The sequence below is a fragment of the Hydra viridissima genome, unplaced genomic scaffold, assembly GCF_058129835.1.
Source record: "Hydra viridissima isolate aposymbiotic clone 2 unplaced genomic scaffold, HvirCarnegie_v1 scaffold_7, whole genome shotgun sequence".
Classification (NCBI taxonomy): Eukaryota; Metazoa; Cnidaria; class Hydrozoa; order Anthoathecata; family Hydridae; genus Hydra; species Hydra viridissima.
In genome coordinates this window covers 16895816-16901768 of record NW_028324306.1, presented here as the reverse complement: position 1 = coordinate 16901768, position 5953 = coordinate 16895816, and positions in this window count along the sequence as shown.

Here is a 5953-nt window from a genome sequence, read left to right as displayed (position 1 = left end):
TATTCAACGTTTTTTCAATATCAATCAAAACTTCTTTAAGTCGTTCGAAAGTCAGACGAATCCTTCCAGTTGCTTTGTGTAATGATCTTTTTACCAAACCTACCATTCTTTCAAAGAAACCTCCCTACCATGGGCTTCTTGCTAAATTAAACTTCCATTTTATGTTCATTTCACCTAAGTAATCGTTTATCAGCGGGTCTTTCTGCAATCGTCGGATCCACCTTGCAGTATTTACAAATGTTTTAGCAGTCGCTTATTATGAGTGCAGGTGTGCCCCTTCTTGTAATCATTTCTTTTATACTTTGACGGAATTCTTCATTTTCCATTGTTTTTAGTAGATCCAAATGGATTGCTCTTAAAGTTGCACAAGTATAAAGTACAATGTATGATTTTTTGTAACCCTCTTTGCTTACTTTATATTGGATTGGGCTAGCGAAATCCAAACCAATAGTTTCAAAGGGGTATTTGCTTTTAGTTCGATACTTTGGCAAATCAGCTGTTAATGGAGCTAGTAATGGTTTGCACCTGAATCTTTTACACCAATCGCAATCGTATCTAATTGTTTTGACTTGGCTACGTAAGGTTATCTGTCCAATAATGCTCACGAAACTTGGACATTGTCAAACCAACCATCCCATGGTGAGTCTGTGGATGTGCTCTTTGAATAACCAAGTTTGTAAAGGGATGCTTGAGAGCTAAAAATATTGGGTGCTCACCTTGTATACGACCCATGCAAACTAAAAGCCCATCGTGATTTCTATGTAATCGTAATCTTTCTGAAGTTTCTTTAAATTGTTCGGATTTTTCAAATTCGTATTGAGCAATTTTGATCAGCTTCTGCATTGCGCTGTTCCTTTCAGTAGCTGATAGCACACCTCGACATTTTCTTTTACTTTTGAGATTGATAATGATTCTTAAGATCCATGCCATTATTCTTATAACTTTTGGTAGTTGATAATTGTTCATAAGTTCATCAAAGTAGTTAAACCTCACTGCTGTGGCAAGGTTGTGCATTTTTGTTAGATTAACTTCTTTCATTACTTCATCCATTTGTGTATGAACTATATTGGTTGGCCACTCATTCTTTTTGGTAAGTCATGTTGGACCGTTGAACCATATTTGTTGAATTTTTCCATTTTTAATTCCTCTACTTCCAATATCAGCTGGGTTCTGATTGGTTGGACAGTGACGCCAGATAATCCAACTTCGTTTATTGATTTCTTTGACGCGATTTGATACAAACTGCTTCCATTTATGATTGTCATTAAGGATCCAATGCAGTGCTACTGAACTATCAAGCCAGCCGTATATTTCCATAACTGGGTATCCTTCAAGTGCCAATTTAACGTTTGTAAGAGCATTAGCTACCATGTGTCCAGAAATCAATTCAAGTCTGGGAATAGAACAACCTCGTTTTGATATGCGTGATTTGACTGTAATCAATCCTTGAGTTACTTTGTTTCCTTGATGTACTACTACGTGTATTGCACTGCAGCAGCCATCTTTGCTTGCATCACCAAATCCATGGATTTCAATCTTTTTTATTATATGATTCAAATCAGTTATACTTCTTGGTATTGGTGTAAGATCTGGTAACGTATATTTCCAAAGCATCCATTCCTTTAATAATTCAGGTGAAAGTTTTTTATCCCAAGCAAATTTTAAATCACAAATTTGTCGATATATAAGTTTTGCTGTTAGTGTTATTGGGGAAATCACACCAAGTGGATCAAAAACTCTAGCTAAACTTTCTAAAATTCCTTTTTTGGTTGTGATGTTTGTTTGGCGAGTTGGTCTGCAATCCACTAATAAAGTGTCATCATTTTTGTCCCACAACAACCAAGAATTTTTGAATAACGTTTATTTCGTTCATTGATGGTAACTTCATGATTGTTCTCTTTTGAATTATTGGTTTCCAATGCAGGAAAATTCGAGTGCCATTTGTGAAGCTGGAATCCTCCCATTTCGAACAGATGAATTGCTGTTTGTTTCAATTTTTCGACACATTTCAGGTCGACTCCCCCAGTGATTATATCATCAACATATATGCCCCTGTTGATTATCTGAATTTTATTCTTTTTATGCGGATAATGTTTTTCATACGTCATTAAATGTTGCTTGATTACTCCCCCAAGAATAAAGGGACTAGATGCACAGCCAAACAGGATTCGAGTAAATATTAGAGTTATTACTTCTTTACTTTTCAAGTCCGATATCCAATAGAAACGGAAAGCATCACAATCTTTAGTATCAACTCTTATTTGTAGGAACGCTTGTTTAATGTCTCCAGTAAGACAAACAGGTTGCAATCTGTTTTGTAAAATAACATTGAGTAGTAAGGGTTGTAATGGAGGACCAATATGTAAACAGTCGTTAAGTGAGGGTGATCCGTACTCTTTAGCTGGCGCGTCAAAAACAATCCTTAGCTTGGTTGTTTCGGAGTCCTCTTTTATCACTGCTCGATGAGGCATGTAGAATATTCTCTTGCAGTTGGTTTGTTTGGTGCATACTCAATTATCCCATCCTTGAGTTGTTCTTGAATAATAGCGTTATATTTTATGAGATCATTTGGTTTCTTTTCCAGTTTTCTAAGTACACTATGCAATCTTGAGATACTCCCATCTGAATAAGATGCTAGTTTTGAATGTTCTACTTTCCATGGTAATCCAGTGCGATAAGAACCAGTCAAGTCTTGTTGTAGCTGTTCTTTAAATTCTTCATATACTTCATTTTGATTCCCTTCGCTTTGATCTTCTAGACCAAGAACATCCAAGCTATATAGTTCTTTATAACAGTCTTTGGTTGACTTTGTAAAATATAAACAGTCCGAGGTGCTTGTCCTTGTCCCATAACCATCCATCCAAATATGGTTTCTTCTGCAATAGCTTCTCCATCATTTCCAGTCCTGAAACCTTTCAACTTTATTCTTGCAATATCACCAGCACCAATTATAAGATGAATTTTATGATCATCGTAGTCATCTTCATTATGAAAATGCAATCCGTCTAAGTGTTTGAATTTCTTTTTTAGGACGGATATCCTCGGATTTTGTAGCACTGTAAGCACTTTCCTTTCTAGCTTGTAGAGTTTAATATCAAGGCTGTTGCGTCCGTTTATTGAATATAGAGTTGTGTAGAACAGCGGAAGGTTTTGATGTACTAATCCAGTCATTGTTTCAATATTTTTCGATTCCCAATTATTTGGCTCTAACTTTAGGTACTTGATTAGCGTAGATGAAGCATAAGAACTACCAGCTCCCGTATCCAAGAGTGCTATCACTTTATATTTGCCAACGTTCACAACGACTGTGGGATGAATAGTTTGCCCTTCGTATCCAGCCATTAGGACACCCTTTTTTGATTCGTCTTTATTAACCCCAGTGTATATAGATGAACAATGGTAGCAAGAACGTTTGCTACGACAGTTGGATACTGTGTGGTTTGTTGACGTGCAGTTGAAGCAGCGATGGTTTTCTTTAAGATATTGTTTCCTTTGCTGTGTTGAATGAAGTCTCGTACATTCGTGACTACAATGATCTTGCGAACTGCAGTAGACTCAGCCAATGTTTTTAGTTTCGTTATGTTGGAAGTGTTTTTCCATTTGATTTTTGTGCTCCCAATTATTATGGGTTTTGAATTTTCTTTTCTGATATTATTTCTTGTTCGTCCAATAGATGATTCTGGGTTTTGTAAGTTATATTCACGTAGAGCTTCAAATAGCTGTTCAAAGCCCCATTCCTGCCATTTTGGATCTGTTCGAGTAATATCAGCTTTAACAGGACCCAGTTTGTCGAGAGTTTCACATACCAGTATTTCTGCTGTTTCCAATTTGTTTAAAGTTTTCAACGAGTTTATGCTTACATTTAATTTTCTGTAAAAATGATGTATTTGATCTACGTCGGTGTTTTTTATGTAGGGAAGATCCATGATATCACGACCATGCTGGCGTATAATTTCAGAAGTGATTCCATATTTTTTATTTAGAATCATTTTCGCTTTTTCATAACCATTTGCATTAAAAAGAAGTCCAGCAATTTCCTCTTTTGGCGTGTTTGATAGTAGTTCACGTAAGTACGATAATTTAGTTACTGGAGGATAGCTTCTGTTGTCAATTTCTGTGCTGAATTGTTCCCAGAACCGCACCCAATCCAGAATAGTCCCATCAAATTTTGAAATTTGTAGTCTAGGAAGTTTTGCTTTACAATCATTTGTGTGTGCACTGTGCATGCTTTAAGTTGTTTCTTGCTTTTGTTCATTTAGTTCTTCTTTTACACGAGCAATTTCTTCGTGCATTTTCTTCTTTTTCGTAATTTCTCTTTCTATGCGGTATTCTTCCAGCGAGGTCAGAAGTTCGCTTTGCTGTTTAATTAAGTTGTTCTATTGTTCGTACCAGTTGTCGATTTCTTCATTGTCGGCGTTTTCTTCGTCTCTTTTTAATTCTTCTACGTTTTGGATTAAGTCTCCGACAGTTTTGCTTTGATGGTTGGTTCTAATCTATCTAGTGTGTGTATATCGTTATTGTTCAATGATATGCGTACTTCCAGACCAACTCGCTCAACTTTTGTTAATGTTAGTTCCAATTTCCTTGATAGTGTAGCGATTGGATCTTCGCGCTGCTTCGGAGGCATTTTAAATTCTATTGTAATCTTTGATTCATTACGTCAGTTGATAGCTTGAAGAGTGTTCCGTAGATTCCAGTGTCCTGGCAAGGTCGCCACTTTGTGTTGTGAATATTTCTTTGTTTTTAACTGACAAAAGAAGATCGACTCAACGCCTTTTTTGAAACTTGTTTTTTTATATTCTTATTAAGAAAACAGCGTTATTTATACTAAATCTGACATAGTTGAAAATTATTCGCAATTAAAAATAAGATAATAATTACCAATTTCATACCATATATTAACTACTGTAAAAATACTTGACGTCATCGCGTGGTTTAATAAATGTTTATGACAATCCAATAAATGAGAATGTATTTATTCTTGCTTATGCTTCCACCAATCTTCAAATGACTCCATATTGAAAAAAGACCCCTTATGGTTTGAAAAAAGTTAAACTACTAAAATTTGTGGATTGATGTAGTGATTAATGATGAACCATTGTACAGTTAAGGCCGTTCGCTACACGATATTAAAAAAACTAGCTTGGATACATGTAAATACAAAAAGCAGTATGCATAAAACCAAAAAAAGATATGAAAACTTAATATGGTCTTCTAAAAACACATTCTAACACAGATTTTTCTCTATTAAATAAAATGATTATTAAATTAAAAAGCACTTAAACTCTAAAGTAAAATCGATATGATTTTTCTACACTAGATTCTTCTTTAAAAACATAGTATATGAAAGGAAAGAGAAACATTAAATTAGTATCCATGCTATTCTCAATGACTAAGGCCCTTAAAAAATTGGAAGGTTTGGTAAGGTGAAGTGGCAATGCTAGAGTTTTCACCAATAACAAATTTTTATAAGGTTGTGTAAAAGGCTCAGAATCACGACCAGCGGTGCGGTTTTTAACATCTCTATAGAAATTCTTTTAAAACCATATCGAGAATTAATTAGTCCTTATAACCGGAAATAGAATAAACTTCCAGTGTGCAGCTTTAGATCAGTGAAACTTTAAGCGATGATAATTTTTTTCATCCTCTCTGTTTTTCTATCGTGTCAAGAATAATTATATTGATATCTATGGCTCTCATGTTTGGTACGCTTTTACTTTTTATTTTAAGGATTGTTTTAAAAGCTTTCTATTGGCCATTCATAAATTACTTATGCGAGGCATTTTAGTTTTTCAATCAGTTTAAAAACTTTTAGCAAAAACATTATTCGAATAAAGTATACAGAACTTACAAATTACTTTTCTGACGCTTTTACTTTTCTGAGTACAAAAACCTTTTCGATATGATTTTTAAATAATGCAAATTTAATATCCATTTTCTTAACATGGTTCCA